Source organism: Lichenostomus cassidix, chromosome 13, assembly GCF_008360975.1.
Source record: "Lichenostomus cassidix isolate B80296 chromosome 13, HeHo_3.0, whole genome shotgun sequence".
Classification (NCBI taxonomy): Eukaryota; Metazoa; Chordata; class Aves; order Passeriformes; family Meliphagidae; genus Lichenostomus; species Lichenostomus cassidix.
Window position 1 is genome coordinate 1 of NC_139494.1, and position 17,168 is coordinate 17,168.

The 17,168-nt window shown below is 40.0% G+C and overlaps 1 long non-coding RNA gene across 1 annotated transcript; it reads right to left on the reverse strand.

The window, feature by feature from the left end:
• Positions 1–858: 858 nt before the first annotated feature.
• LOC146431007 (uncharacterized) lies at positions 859–5,326 on the reverse strand. The gene is made up of 2 exons (XR_014854841.1): positions 2,613–5,326; positions 859–2,259 (listed from the first exon to the last, which is right to left on the reverse strand). It is a non-coding gene; the product is annotated as an uncharacterized LOC146431007 (long non-coding RNA).
• Between the last annotated feature and the right edge of the window lie 11,842 nt (positions 5,327–17,168).

Consider the following 17,168-nt stretch of genomic DNA (forward strand, 5'->3'; position numbering starts at 1 on the left):
CCAAGTCCAACAAGATCCATGCCATCAGCAATTTCACCGACTTCACCTGTGTTGGTGAGGATAAACTCTGTGTTTGCCTTGCAACTGTGGGTGCTACGAGACAATGGATCTATTTATTTTGTTTATAATTAAGGTGCTTATTAAAAAAAAAAAAGGAGGGAGACTGTGAGTTGCTAAGGCAGACATTGGAAATTTCTCCACTCAGTAACCTCTGGGATCATTTTAAGTTTCTTTTATGAAGAATTCTCAGCTACCAGCTGCCAAGAATGCAGGGAAATGTTGGGTGACTTCTCATTATCTGGAAAGAAGAAGATGATAGCAACATATGCAATACTTCTTTTCCTTTCTGGGCATTGCTGGGTGCCAGAAATGGACAGAAGTCGCTGAGATCTACTCCAGATGTGTTCCTGTAAAGCATACAGCAGCATTTAATAGAAACTGAGATTCTTTTAAAAAGTCTGTGGCAAGGACAGCTAATATGAATTTCCCCTGGCTCCCAACTGAGAAGAAATCTACTCCACTCATGTAAAATCAAGCTCCACATTGTACAGGTGATGTTCCACTAACCACAACTTAAAAATCCATATTCCCATTATTTTGGTGTTTTCCACAGAGTTGGGCTAGAGGTTTCACTTGTCATTTATTCAGCTGCCATTTGGGGCTCTAATTCTACCTTTTTTCCTCTCTCAACAATTTTCTGAGCCTGCTCTTAAAAGATCTTTATGTAATGAGTGCAGGGCTTCTGCTTCCACTCTTTCACTTAAACATGGAGTTCATGTATTCTTCCTCAACTGAATTCCATGCCTTCGAAATTATTGTTTACTTAAGGGCAAAAAGGGGACTGTGCCAAGGCCAAAGTCATGTGTCTACGCTTTAATTTTTTTCACTTTCAGATGAAGACAACAGTTCTGCTCAAGAATGCGCAGCAGTGAGGGAGACGGGCTGGAGAACAACTGCAGCTCGCCAAAGAAGCTGGATTCCCAGTCTGTGGGAAAATGAGAGTTCTTGGAATTGGTTTCAGCCCAAATAGGACAAAAAAATCCAAAGAAAAAATAAACACAAAAACCCCCAAAATCCTCAAGAGCTGGAAGCTCATTGGATCATTTATCAATCCAATAAAAGTGACAAAAAGATAAGTTTGGTGCAGCCGCAGGGGTCACACAATGATGCTGGTCCAGGGCAGATGTCACCAGGCCACCCATGGCAAACAGCTCCCCACGTCCCTAATTTCAGGGAGGACCTGCCAAACCCAGCTGTGAGGCAACACTTCCTTTCCTCCTCAGAAAATTTCCAGTGAGCAACAACTGTGCTTGCGACAGCACGCCCTGGTCTTGGAGAGCAGAGATAATTTGAAAAAGAGGAGTAATCAAGGCTTGCTGTGGCCACCAAGACCACCCAGAGCAGAGCTTGTGTTGCCCTAACCTGCTAATTAATTCACTTTTTTTCTATGATATCACTGTATACTCAGCCCTAAAATCTTTTTGCATCATTTCAAGCCTTTCAAAACGGTTTTTATCAAGCTCATTAACAGGACCAGACTTTTGATGCTGGTTTTGGTGATTCACCCAAAATCCCATTATTTTACACAGTAAAATCCCATTGAATCTCCATTAGGAAGTCTAGTGGAAAACCCCATTGGATTATCATTTGACATCAAATCTGGCACAACATAACTGGGAAACATCTGACTCATGGTGTTAGGAGAGACCTGGAAAATTCCAAGGAGTCATTCCAGTATTTAAACCAATTTAATTCTCTGGGAAAGAACAAATCTGAAATCACATTTGTCTTAAGAAATGTTTGAGTGATCCCATTTGAGAAGGGATTGGCCTTCTCATAAGGAATTGGTTGGGAATTCCCATTTAGATTTTATAGAGGATGAAAATGGACATTGTGGTAGGTTTTTGGTAGGTCTAGTAGGTAGTTTCCTGTAAATGGGAATTAATCATTTGTACTTAAGAACTCTGATCATTAACTGGTGGGCATTTGTCTCTTTTGTTTTATAAACAGAAAAAAGTAAAAGGTTTATAGAATTCATTGATTTCCTGATATTTTCCTAGGGCACCAATTAGTGGATCTAATTTTTAAGTATACATACATGCACACAAATTGTATCTAGGTGTATCGTGAGATTTTCCCAACAAAAAAAACTATTTTTACCAAAACCACATTTCCTTTTACAAGTTTGCAGATGCCAATTCACAGGCTGGTTCCTTGTAAGAACATTTCGGCAGTACCAGAGGAAATTATGGTCCTCCACTGTTAAAAGAATACAAAGTTGATTAAAAAAAAAAAAAAATCTGATTTAGACTTTTCCAAACACATAAATTGCAGTATTTCTTGTCTATCAGTGCATGAGTGGGAAATGAGAAGTGAAGCAACACCAGCTCCTTATCATTATCAGATTGGGCAATTTATACACCTACAGAGAGAATTATTTCAGGTTTAAATAGTTATAAAAGGAATGTGAACTTTGAAGTTTAGTTTCTTAATTTGGCATCATGAAAAGCTGCTGCCAAAATGGGAAAATGGTATTTCAAGCTCACATTTGGTGGGTTTTTTTGGCTAAAGCTGTTCCAGACAATAAGTAAATAAGATGAAATGGAACCCACATTTTACTTGGTGTGTTTCACCAGTTTTTATACATCAAATCTTCAACTTTAAATCCTCTGACCTCACTTGACAGAGCTGTTCATTGGGATTTGTCACCCAAACATAGGTTATACACCCAGAAATGAGGACAAGGATTCGGCAACATGGAATTGATGATCCTGCTGCTTTAAGAACAAATATTTCAGCTTCTCTAAAAAGATGTTTCCTCTTCTTTCACATAAGGCTTTGTAAGGGCTCCTTCAGACCCTCGTTAACTTGTTGAATCAGAGTGTTCCTTGGCTTTATGAATCCACTCTTTATACTCGTGCAACAACTTTATCTCCCAACCGGATTTTTGTGTAGTCTGAGGGGGACAGAGAAACTGCCTGCATGACTTCAAAGAGCTAAGGAACACCTCTGACCAGTGCCAAGTCATACCAGTTTGTCATCAATTTGCCCTGTAATGTCTTTTGCTTCCTTATTTTAAACACAGCAGTACGAATAATCGACCTGAAAGAAGAAATGTTCAAAGTCTTAAATTGTTGCCATATCTCAATGTCCTTTCATTTTATATATTTTTCACCTATTGATGATTGCTCAGTTCTATTCTGTAGAAAACTTCACATTATAATTAGCGCCTAACAGCTCAGTAGACAGGATAAATTATATTCTAAATCAAACCTATTCTATTCTACATCAAATATATGTTGATTCCCTGTTGGTAACAGTGACCATAATGACATTGGTTTTTGCACCTCTGAGTAAAGGCACAAAATTTTTATTACACATCTTCATTACCTTAAATAGCATTAAAATGAAGACTTCTGAAACTATTATAAAAGTCTTAGATACAGCAACAATCTTTTTCAAAAAGATGAATCCTCCAGTGACTCATGAAATAAGTATGTATATCTCACTGTGGAAAAAAACAGTTATGGACCGATTGAAGGTAGAACTGAATAAATCTTGTCTGACTTTTTCCTTACATCAGGTAAAGGGATGCACACTTTTGTTCATATATTACACACTCAAGGCATGATTGACTAGCCAGAATTTGCCTAAATAAGGTGCTGTGCATAGTCCAAGGAATTCTAGCAAGCCCTTTTTTGTTCCTCCACATCGGTAACTCTCCTGGAAACGGCTGTGTTTCCACAAACAACATTCCTATTTGTCATCTTTGCAGAAGGAAAGCATCTAGAAGCATTTCAGAAGCAAACATATTTCCTCCAACTTTATTTCCACAAAAAGTATTTGACTTCCCTAAAGCCCATTGTAAATGAAAGTTCCATTTGGTAGGAGATTTTTGGCTTTTTTTTATTTTAAGGACTGAATTATCCTCTCTGTAGAGTTATATCTGATTTAAAGAAAAAGAAAATCAGCTTCTTTTCCTGACACCCCAAAAATGTGCCAAGGCGTATGTTTTGATTCTGGGCCCTGTTACATTTGGCAGCCTCATGGTCTCCCCTTGTTTTATAATAAGATCTAAATTAAAATTAATTACTTGGCATCTCGATTCAACTTTGTATCCCTGGCACTGAACCAGACAATTACCTTAAAGCAAGATTCATTGAGTAGAATCGTAGAATCACAGAACCATAGAATATCCCCATGGAATTACAGAATGTTTGGGTTGGAAGGAGATCATCCAGCTCCAATCCCTATGCCACGGGCAGGGACACCTTCCACTATCCCAGGTTGCACCAAATCACATCCAACCAGGTCTTGGACACTTCCAGGGATCCAGGGGCAGCCAGAGCTTCTCTGGCCAACCTGTGCCAGGGCCTCACCACTCTGATATTTTCTTCCTGCTCTGTGCTCTAAATTAACACTTCCTTTGCATGGATACTCTTAATCAATATAAACCATTTATCCAGGTATGAACAAAAGAAGAAAGGCACACTGAAGACAGACTGAATCCACAATATCTATCAGCAAGCCTTTAACACAAGTAAGGTATGGCAAGAGGGAAGCAGGAACAAAAGCAAGGAGGACTGGAATCTAAGAGCTGGGGAAAAAAAGGAATAACAAACACAAGAGAAGAAATCACAAATAAGTAAAAATGAGGCTGGTTCAGTTAGAAGGAGCTGTTAAGAGGAATGGTTAATAAAAGGAGTTAGGGAACAAGAGAGAAGAAAAAAAGGCACGGAGAAATGCAGTTAGGGTTGTTTTGATGTGTTGAGAGAAGAGATTTACTCAGAGACAAAATTTTATCATGAACATGTGAAGGCAAATGATTGCAGGCAGGAATATTCAACTGAACAGGAATGTTTTCTGTTTCATCATTTGTAATTTTCAAAGTTCCCAACAAATAGTAGGAAATCGGTTTCTCAGAATGTCTGCTCCTGGGTGCCATGACATCTAACCCATCTCAGGGCTCAGATGTAGCCCCAAAAATTGCCCATCCAAAGGTAACTCCAGCCCACACAGAGTAAGATGTGTGGATGTTATCAAGTGTTTTCACCTTGAGATGTATCAGCACCCACTGGAGGGAAGAAGAGTGAGCCTTCCACTCCAGCAGAATGTTTCTACAAGAGCGGGGAAGCCTCACAGCCTCCTGTGCTGAACGATTTGCTGTCCTAAGTTGAACCGTTGTGGAGACATAAATGGAGCAAACTTCAGGTTTTATCTTACATCATTCATGATTCTTTGTCTGTTTCACAAACCATGTCTTGAATCAGAAGGTGTTCTGCTGGAAAAACCCAAGGGTGAGAGAAGCAGAAACTCCTCGTCCCAATTTTTTTGAAAAGGAAAGTCTATTCTTTCCCAAATTACTCAGAGCGAGCCACATCCTCTCACTACCGCACGAGGATATAACACCACAAGATGTTGTATTCCTAAAAACATGATGAAACTGCTCAGGATGTTTCAATCCCTGATCTAAATTTAAGCTTGTCACCTCAAATACATTCAGAGATGATGATAATTCAACTGTGAAACCAGATAGATCTCTGTATTCTGTCTGCTAGTAAATTAAGTTTTTGCCAGCAATAAATTGGTTTGCCAGACACACAAATATTTGATTACCATTTTCTCATGTAAACGCAACAAAGCACAGTGAATGTTTGAAAACACAAATATAACAGATAATCCACTCTTGCAGAACAGAAGCAAAAAGCACCCATATTAATTCCAACAGCTGTCAGACTTAAATTAGCAGTCCAGGGATCCAATGCCATGATGACAAAATGTCATCCCCTATGCAAATCATGTTATGAAACATCCAGGAATAAAACAAAATCTCTTCCCTCTACTGACTGATAAAACAATACCAAGAAATTCCTACATGCAACATTTCCCATGTATCAGAATGAATACATTAATAAAGAATATTTCCAGCTCATACCACACCTGTTGAATGAGCTCTTTATGACTGTTCAGGTTTAATATCAGCAGAGTGAGCCAAGAATGCAAATATTTTGTGAGAAATAATTCAGGAGAGAACATGAAGGCCCAGGTGATACTTATATGTTGCCTTCTCAAAATGCTGAGAAAAGAAGATAAAAGAAGGAGAAATGGGGAATAAAGTAACTAAGAGAAGTTGTGGCTGCCCCAACAGTGAGAGAGTTTAAGGCCAGGTTGTTGGAGCAACTTGGTTTGGTGAAAGGTGCATGGCAGGGGGTTGGAAATAGATATTCTTTAGGGCTCTTTCCAACCCAAAACATTCCATGACTCCATGATTTAAATTTTACATTTGTATTAAGAATGAACCTGTTGCAGTGAAACAACCTGGAAATATGAACAACGACAAACAAGTCATTGAGGATAGTTCTACAAATCAATGATGAAAATCCTTCTTAAACACTTAAAAGTACACACAAGTGCACAGTGAATTCCACAAATCAAAATCTATTTTCTTTTCATAAAGATACATTCTTTAGGCCACCAACCCACTGTGAGAAAGCTCAGAAAACTCTGACACAGCAGAATGTATACTGGGGACAAATCTCCTTTTAAAATCTTTACTAACATCATCAAAATAGAACACAAAATTATCTGTGTGTATCAAACAAGTTATTTCCACTATGGGTAAAAAAAACAACTCACAAACAAAAATACAACCAACAAGAAAAAGCAAACAAACAAAATACAAGCAAGGGGAGGAGGTGATGTAAGCTGGATTCAGAGAAATTGTGAATGATAAATGATTATGTGGCGACTGGGGGAAAAGCTGTCTCCCTTTCCTTCTCATTTCCAGAATGCACTTATGTATTTCTTAAAACCAGACGGAGGTATGGCATTCCTCCCCAGCTTGGGAGTTTGGGTAAGTTTTTTCCAAGGATAAGGGGAAGGCGGTTGGGCAAGCTGCATGCCTCTTTAACACACTTCCACTAAAATTGCTTTTCCACTCCATTTTTTGACTTGTTAATCTATGGACCGTACGTAAGAACAAATTGTTTCATATAGATACTAAGGCAACAGTCAAGATTTGAGGGCATATTTGATACTGGAAACGCTGATAAAGAGGAAAAATCCAATTGGCTTTGTTTCACACATCAAATGTGTAACTCAGGAAAGGTAAATGTGCTTTAAGCCAGGTCCCAGCAGGTTTTAAAAGCTCTTCTCACCTGGCTGGATGCATGGAAACAGGAATTTCCACGGTCTGTGGGTGCCACCTGGTGCCCATCAGCAGTGCTGGATAACTGCATTCCAGCACCCTCCCTGAGCGCTTTTCAGAACTGGAATTTATTTCAATAAATGCAACCAACCCAGAATATTCACTGGAAAGAACTCTGCTACTCAGTGCCAGGGGATAAAATTAATCCACAGTTCCCATCTCATAAGAAAAAAGGATTAATATACTTCCTACTTAAGGAATCTTTAACCCCAGGGCACTTTATCTCACTGCTGTCACAGAAACATAACCTGAACTGCAGCTTTCGTTGCACAGACGTCAAACAGCTCCTCATGCCAGGAGGGGCTCAGCATGAAATTACAGAAATGCTCTCAGAATAAGAGAATAAAAACTTAACTGCCTGACCACTCTCTTTGACCACTCTCTCCTCCGTCTTACAAACTTGGCAGCTCACAGACACTGGACGAGGAAGCAAAGAAACACAGAAAATCAAAATTCAATTAACAACACCTCTCTTACAGCTCTTCAATTCTACTTTCCAAAATACACACACTTCTGTCATCCCATGTAGCTGGACGAGCTAATAACATGTGCCACAGATTAAACGAGCACAACATTGGAAATGTAAGCCTCCTAAATGTAGAAAGACGATGTCACGCTACAAGCCCTGCATTACAGGTTTCCCAAGCTCTTCCTTTCATTCAAAAGATGCAAACTTTTGCAATGACAGTTATAACATCACCTATATTGACTGACATTCTGCTAGAACCTCAAAAGCACTCTAGCAACTTGATAGCTGGGAATGAACGAGCAACATATCAAGGACTGCCTGTATAATGCATCTCGCTCCTACACGTGCACCTACACCGCTCGACAGTTAAAAAGAATGGTGTTCTCAAACTCTCACATACCCCAACCCCTTCTCCTTAATGCCTTCCTCAGTGTTTGGATGACATCCAGTGCTTCTGTGCTTCTGTACATCATGACCCTTCACCATCCACAGGCAGATGCTGGAGTACGAGGATGATGGTTGTAACCGCAGTCTCCTACTCGAAACCGTGCGGCCTTCTGCGCGCGTAATGCGCGGCGATGTCGCTTCGGCCACCTCAGGACTCGAGTCCAGGAAGGCACCTAACAATCCCTGTTCATCCAAAGGCATACCCCGTCTATCTATGCCCCCTATTCAGTCACCTGCTACTATTAATACTCAATGCTTACAATTTTACACTACAACAATTACACGACAATTCCCTACGGCCGCTAAAAACATTACTATGTGCCACGGAAAATACTTGAAAAAATACAGCAATGCACAGCTCTGCTGTCACACCTGGTGGCAGGGCCAAAGCAAGTGATGAGGTCAAACTACAACTCGCTCCCTTCATTTTCAGAGGAGCAATTTTTGGCCTTTCCTCTCACATGCAAGAACAGAAGTATAATTCTTTTTTTTATCAGAGGAATTTTCAAGAGTCAGAGCAACTTACAAAAATTTCTCACAGGTGTCTACAAATTCACAAATGATATAACCAAATTATTGTAGCCTGTATTGAAATCTATTGCTCTGTATCATAACAGTCTCAGGGCTCTTCTTCCAAGGGCAATTATGTCCCACTTCTTCAAATGTTAGTCTAAAATCCATATATAGTTTTTCATCTATTAGAGGTTTGCTGTTTAGTCATTATCAGAATCAGTCCGTTAAGAGCCATGTTTGGGTCTGTGTGCAGACTTACATTGGTCAAAAATATAATTGAAAGGGTAGGTATAAAACTATTCAGAATATCATACAGATATTGACATACATTGCAATTTTCAAATCAAGAAAATATTTCCTGCATTAAACTGAAGAATGATTGATTCAAAATTGTAGATAAGTTTCAATAACTTTAATTATGATTTAATTGGGAAAGGGCATTACTGTTTGTTCAAAAGCTTCAGCAACCATATTGTGTGTAAAACACACAAAAAAGACTGATGAAGGTAGAAGGAACTCAGTCAGGAAGCATGACCTGTGTTTCCCTACCCTGCTTGACTTCGTTTATATAAAGTCTTTGTGCTGTCATCAGAATTTAAGTTTCCAAACTAGAACAAGTTGTTATAGCTTATTATGATGTACAAGTATATAATCTTTTTCCTGCTTTCTGCGAATTTCAATGTCTGCTGCATAAATCAACTTGCCTACACTTCAAGAATCAATGGGGTGTAAAAGTGGTACAAGATTACTGACTTAAGAAGTCTGGCTGCTGGCTGGAGGTGCTTTGTTTTGTAATGCCTGCACCAAGCTAAAGACAGTTTGTCACAAAACTGTTGGGTGCCAAATCATTAAACCTTATTGTACTGAGGCAAATAGATTTTGCGGATGACAAAAACCAGTATGAGATAGGTATATGTTATTACAGCCATTTCATAATGAGATGAAAAAATGAAAAGAGTATTTTCAGTGGGTCTGTCTGAGGTAATTACTGCAGCATAACGAAAGAAAATACTTTGTCTCATCAAGGTATTACTAAGTGCAGACTAGTAAATGCATCTGTGAATTAACTCAAGGTTGAGTGAAAACCCTAGTATGTGAGGAATGGGGGGATGAAAGAAATTTAATAATTCTCATTAATAATGAATAATAATTCGTTTTCCCTGAAACTGAAATCCTGAGGTGTCGCTGTTGAGCCGCTAGCAGAGAAGGAAAGGCCCGATTCTCAGCGTGGCATAGAAAAAAGTACTTTATTGTTTGAATCCAACATATATATAGAGTTTTCAAAGGTCACCCAGATTGGTCAGCCAGAAACCTCCCCCTGGGCCTGATTGGCCAGGCCTGCACTGTCCAAATCTTGAGACACTGTTTTTAATAACATCCAAACTTTCTCTTTGTTTATAAAACACAAAAAGAATTCTCATGGGAAAGACCTGTGCTAGCCACACTGAGGAAATTTCATTTTTGAAACATCATGACTTAGTGCCTCTAGAAGGAGCTATGCTATCCTTACTGCCATAGAAGTTCTTCAAATTGATGTTCTCATCAGTGGTTTGTTTTTCTTTTCTGACCTATCCTACTAAGCCACTGAAGCACAGCTTACGTATTAGGCATTGCTTCCTTCCTCCTATATTCAAGGACAGCTCAAGTTCATACATGCTCTCATACTACTGTAAAAATTAATATGTGCATGGTTACATGTCATTGGATCTAGGAGGCATAGAAGCAGTGGTTCAATGAAATGGATCAATGAAAACATTCACAGTTTACGAGTCTGGAGATCCCATTGACAAGTTCTTGATACCAAAGTGAAGGGAAGCATGGTTTAACTTTTAAAAAAATTTTCTGTCTACTTTGGTCTTCTGTAATGACTTCTGCCAAGGCTGACTTATTCATGGAGCTTCACACACTCACGAGAAGTAAATCTCTTGCTTTTGGACTAGACCAGTTTTTCTGGATTGTGGATGTCTTTTGGGGGAAGCTGCCCGCAGCTCCCACTAATCTATGTGTATTACCCCTCTTTCGCCACGTCCAGCTTTACAAGCTGACTAGATCTCTGTGTTCAATATACTCTGCTCTCTGAGCAGCTTTGCATTTGCCAAGTAGTATCTCTGTCCTCAGTTTTGGTTAAGCAAACTGTGATTGACAGAACAAAGGAAGATGTTCAACTCCTCTCTGAAGGACAACTATCCTGATATTAACAGAGCTCAGATGGTTGTTAAGCATGGCCTCATTAAAATATTGACATCACATTATGTCTAATGAAAATTATTACATGTCATTAGAGTGTTTTGTGGACTCATAGCCAGGAAACTGCCAAACAGTGAAGAGTGGCTATTTTTATTGTGGTTTGGTTTTTTTAAATAAGCTCTATGTAATCTTCAGGAATGTGCTGCAGTACCCTTTTGCTTTAGACCTTGCATATATTCAAAGCTATTCAAGAATTTGAAAAATATTCAGTCTCATCCCAGTCTGCATTATGACATTACCAATATATTTCGGCAAGAGTTACAAACTACCTCAAGAGGAGTCCAGGGCTGGGATATCATAAGTGCTGGAACTTCAGCCACTCTGCAGGAACCTTGCCTGCCAAGTGCCATGCTTGGCTTGGTAAGAAGGATCTAGGCACTGCTCTCACTCCTCTGCTGGGAAAAGCTGTCTGCACAAACTCCAGGGAAGACAATATAGTTTTCCACAGGCAGAGATGAGCCATGTACTTGGAGTGGCCTTCAAGGTGCCACGGGCTGCTCCTGGAAAAAAAGGCAGAATTGAAACTCAGTTTATGTGCACTCAGTTTATGTATGCCTGTACTGCAGGCAAAAGGTTTTGTACTTGTCATGGTTTAACGCCCACCAAGCATTATGTAGCCACTTGCTCACTCCCCCACAAGCAGGATCAGGGAGAGAATCAAATTGGAAGGTGAAGTCAGAAAACTCATAGGTTGAGATAAAGACAATTTAATAGAGAAAGTGAAAGCAAAGCAAAACAAAGAATTAATTCTGTTTCCCATGGAAACCAGCCATCTCCAGGAGAGCAGGGACCCATAATCCAAAATGGTTACTTTGGAAAACAAGCACCATCCAAATGTCTGCCCACCTTCTTCCATCTTCCTTCTTCTTTTTCCCTACTTTATAGACTAAGTATGATGTCATATGGTCTGGAATATCTCTTTAGCCAGTTGAAGTCACTTGTCCTGGCTGTGTCTCCTCCCAGCTTCCCATGTACCCCCAGCCTCCATGCCAGTGGGCAGTATAAAAAGCAGAGAAAAGGCCTTGGCTCTATGTAAGCCCTGCTCAGTAAGAACAAAAACACCTTTATTATCATTGCTGTGCTCAGCAAAATTCAAAACACAGCCCCATACCAGCCACTGTGAAGAAAACTAACTTTCCTCCGGTCAAAACCAGCACATAACCCAAACCTTGGTTCTCTTAGTTTCTCACTGTACTTTTAAAAGCCCAATTTATCATGCATGCATTTTCATCAGTACTATTTATTTCCCTACATTTCTATGTAAATAAACAACTAGTCATGCTCGATGGAGGGGATATTAAATAAAGGGATGATCCAATCTGAATGGACAGCTTGTAGAAAATACTGAGGTGTCACTATCTATATACATTCCTCTCCAGCGAGGAATGCTGCCTGAGTTGAGATATCTACTGCACGATAAAAAAACAAGCACTGTAATGACGAGGAGATCTTCAAGCAGTGTTCCTGAGGCTCTCTCGGATCATATTGATTGGAACTACAGAATGGATGAAAATGTAGTATGGTTATTGTCTACCTGGCAGCAATGTCAGAAACCAGTGGAGAAGATATCACAGCTGGGCTGCTGCTGCTGAAGTGCTACACTGGTACAAAAGAACAGTTACTTCTGCTTTGTTCTTGATAATTACAGGCAAGTGAGTTTATCTGGTTGTATGTCAGTTTACCACATTTGAAAAACAGGCATCAGTACAAACTTCCTTGGGAGTCCAATGCAGTTGGATTACTATACATGGAAAATTATCAATATTAATGGTGCTGACATTGCAAATAATGGCATGGGATATGGGATGCTGAGAGCCCCACCTGCACAGACTACCTGCATTCATGTAAGGTATCAACTCTTCATTTTACATAGATCAATTTTTCAATACTATTCCTTGAAGTTATACTTTTCCTAGCGATCAATAAAATTATGATTCTTGATGTGTTAGGTTACCTCAAATCTAGAAGTAATTAAGACACAGGTAGCAGGAACAATTGCCTGTACTTGCTACATTTGATTCCAAACAGATCACTGAAATTTCATTTAAGTTCTATTCTAAGACAGCTGTACCAACTGGGAGTGCAATGAAGGTCATACAGTATGTCTGTGACAATGCTTCTGGAATTAAGAGGATACCTGGCACCTCTAAACTTCCATGTGTGAGTGAGATTCAGTTCGTATCATCTGTTCCCATACTTCTCTCCTCTGGGAAGAAGAGTCGGGTGCACATGCTGAGCAGCATCTCTGACATGCTCCAATTACATGTCTAGCTTTGACAATCAGGGCAGGAGGGACTACGAGGCTCAGGATGAATATGTGAAGACTGGAAACAATTCCCAATGCAGGAGGAAAAATTCTACTCTTTTACTGGTTTAGTTTAACACTGCATCATACCAACATGGAAAAACATCTTAAGAAAAAAAATTATGAGAAGGAGCTTGAGAGAAGTTTCTGCAATGATGCCCTGCCCCAAATCACAGGGGAAAGGACTGACTTGGGTTATCCTAATAAGGCCAACATTATTTTTGCTTCTGTAAGAAGTCTTTCTTTAGTCAGATATGAGATTGGACAAGACCAAATATCCAGCTAGTTGACAACTGTCTCCCATGATAGCAAGTACCTGAAACTTATAAAAATTCTAAATACTAGAGTATATCCTCTGACAGTCTCCCGGATTTATGATGGATCCTGGCCATCATCTGTCAGGAAAATTAATCCACAAACACCAGAGGTTTATGTCCAAAAAGGAGACAGAGGAGTCTTGTAACTTTATTCATTAATAAAGGCAGAGGTCATGAGCATTTCCCATGGGGTCTCTCAAATTGATAGAGGATTCAGCCTCCTTTTTTTATCCTAATTCCTGGCCACAGGTTTCCTCTCTCTTTCCCCATTGGCTGGGGTACTCAAGAGGTACAGACTTCCTGGAATAGCTAATGCAGACCCCCTTAATATATATCTTCCTTAATGCAGACCCCCTTAATACACATCTCACCTTTCTTATTTTTCTTATGTCTCTGTTCTGGTAGTTTATTAACACAGCCTTGGGCGGGTCAATCAGTGGAATTCCAATGCTAATCCTTCCCATTGTTTCTTCTATCTCTCAGTATTGGTCTTATCTTACTCAGGTCTTATTTTGCCAGCCGTTTGTTTGTAAAGACACTCCCTTATTCCTTTCAGTCTCCTTTGCCTTTTTTGGCTTCCACAGCATGATAAGAATGTTTGTGGGGAGAACTGAGTAATGTGAATGCTATACCTTGACACCCATGGCAGCAGTTAGCTCTGGAATTGCTCTTTCCAAATCTAAGGTGTGCACAGAAAAATACGGATATTCCCTTTAGCTGGAGAGGGATGTAGGAAAGCAGGGCATCCAAGTTCACTGCCTGATTGTTCATACTTATGCCAGAGATTACTCTTGAGCATTTGGTGTTTAGTTTCAAGTTAAGGGATTAAACTTTCTCCTGATGCAAATAGGTTAAGCTATCTTTGATGTCAGTAGTGGCTGAACTCCCTGATTGATATGAATATATACTCAGAGAATATTTTTACCTCTCACCCACCCACACTGTGATCTTGAATGGTAAATTAGGAAAGAATAATTTCCTATAATACAATTTTACATATTTTTGGGATGACAGTTAAATTGTATACAGTGTTCTCAGATTTTAAATGCAGAAAATTAATCTAAGCATGGGTGTGAGGGAACCTATTACATTTCTAAACACTGTAACTACACTAGCCCCTTATTACACATGCTGAAAACCCATGAAAAAAATAGCGTATTCTATACTCTTTTGGAGTTTATTGCATTAAAGCTTTCAGAGAAAAACATTATCCCCTACATTACAACCTTCCCTTAGTTTTGCAGGTTTTTCTACTTTTGAGTGACCTCCTTAAAACTTGTAGTAACATACAAAAATTTAATATACAGGAATACAGTCTGTCTATACTTATCTTACTGTCTCAGTCCATTGTAAAAAAAGCTCAGATGGAGACATAACATTTTGTTTCTCACAGACTTTCTCTGTCATTTACTGAAGTCATTTGACTAAAGAATAAGCTGACTTTGTACTTTCCCACATGATGGGGAAGATGTGTGCTAATGACTTCACAAAAAATTATATGGGTGAGGGTGTGGGTGTTAACTTCTTTGAAATGGACCTTAATGTCTCTACTGACTTCAAGCAGTGAGTTTGTTACAGAGCCCAGAGAGCCTGACTCCTGAAACAGTCAAGAGGGTCTGCACCTGAACTTTGGGGCAAAATGACAGGTTCAAGGGAGAATATGTGGTAGGTGGTTCAGGAAGGTTGTACCTTCCTAGTACCTTGGCCAATGGGCAAAAGAAGAGGGCAACATACGTCTGGGAGTTTAGGATAAAAGGGGATTTGCCCTCTGAAATCTTGAGAGAGAAAACTCTATGGGTGTGTGTCCCAGTGGACTCTCTCCCTTTTTTTGAGTAAAGTTATAGGACTCCTCTGTCTGCTTTTTGGACATAAACCTCTAGTGTTTGTGGAGTAGTTTTCCTGACACACAATTTGAGGCCCTTCAGGATCAGTATCTTTATGCCCAAGTATTCTGTTCGGAATGTCAGTGTTTAGAGGGCCTTCGGCTGCTGAAAATTCTGCTGAAAGCCTGGTTAAATCCAGCCTTCAATGAGCTACAGGATGGAAATCTCCAGCACTCCACTGAACTTACCGCAGCTTTTATGAACGCCCGTGGTTATGATGATCTCTCCTATTGATGTATGTTTTGTGTTCCTTTTTACCCATTTTCACCTGTTATAGGTGTGTGCTGGGATTGACTGGGATAGAAGTAAGTTTCTTCACAGTAGCTGGTATGGGCCATTTTGAATTTATGCTGGAAGCCATGTTGACAAAACAAGGATTTTTCTCCTTATTGCTGAGCAGTGTTTACTCAGAGTTAAGCTCTTTTCTGCTCTTCACCCTACCAGCTAGCAGGCCGGGAGGCACAAGGAGTTGGGAGGGGACAGAGCCAGAACAGCTGACCCCAACTGACCCCAGGGATATTCCAGACCGTATAGCATCATGCTCAGCCTATAAAGTTGGGTGAAGAAGAAGGAAGGGAGGGGACATTTGGAATGATGGCATTTTTTTGTGGAAGTCACTCTTACATGTGATGGAACCCTGCTGTCTTGGGGATGGCTGAACTTGCCTGCCTATGGGAACCAGCAAATTAATTCCTTGTTTTGTTCTCAAGTGTGCCTGGCTTTTGCTTTCTCTATTAAACTGTCTATGTCAGCCCATGAGTTTCTTTACCTTACCCTTCTAATTCTCTCTCCCAGCCTGTTGGGGAGGTGCAAGCAGCTGTGTGAGGCTGAGCTGCTGGCTGGAGTTAAACTATTACTTATGACTATATGGGCCAAGAGAGGCAAATGGATGTCCGAGAAGAAATCTGTGAAAACCAGTGTCAGTGTGTGGAAAAGCCACTGTCCACAAAGGAGACAGAGGAGTCCTGCAACTTTATTCAAAGAAAGGGAGAGAGTCTGCTGGGGCTTATCCCTATGGGGTCTCTCTTGAAGTTTTGGAGGGTGTAGCCTCCTTTTATCCTACACTCGGCCACACGTTGCCCTCTTTCTTTCCCAAGTGGCAGAGGCGCTAGGAAGGTACAGTGTTTTCTGAACCGCTGACTACATATTCCTCCTTGAACATGTATTGTCATTTCCCTAGGAAGGTACAGTGTTTTCTGAACCTCTGACGACATATTTCTCCTTGAACATGTATTGTCATTTCCCCCCAAAATCCGAAGTCCAGGCTGTCTGCGTTCTGCAATAGACTTGTGTGGACCCATTTCTCCTGTTACCCTAAAGTTAACTGTCTGGGTCAAACTGTCTGGGTTGTGTAACAAACTTGCACGGGCTGATGTTCATAGAGACATTAAGACCCATTTCAAAGATATTAACACCCATTTCTCCTAAAGACCACTGCCCACAGAGTCGTTTGTGAAGACATTAGCACCCATTTTTCCTATCACCAGGGAAGCTTAAAGTCTGACTATTACACAGCAGTTTTCCCTCCTATGTAAGACTCCTCAGTTTCCACAGCTTTCTTTACTAATGCTCCTAGCACTCATTCTAATGTCCCATGTTCCCCACCCCCCAATTATATCTTAATATATATAAATGCAATTAACATGCTGTAAACCTTTGATATAAACTAATTAATAACCTGCTGACTCCTTGATTTCTCTATTGACATTTTACTGCCTCATTACAGCTTTTTTATTTTTCTTTTGAAAAATAACTTTTTCAACTTTGAATTGGATATCTG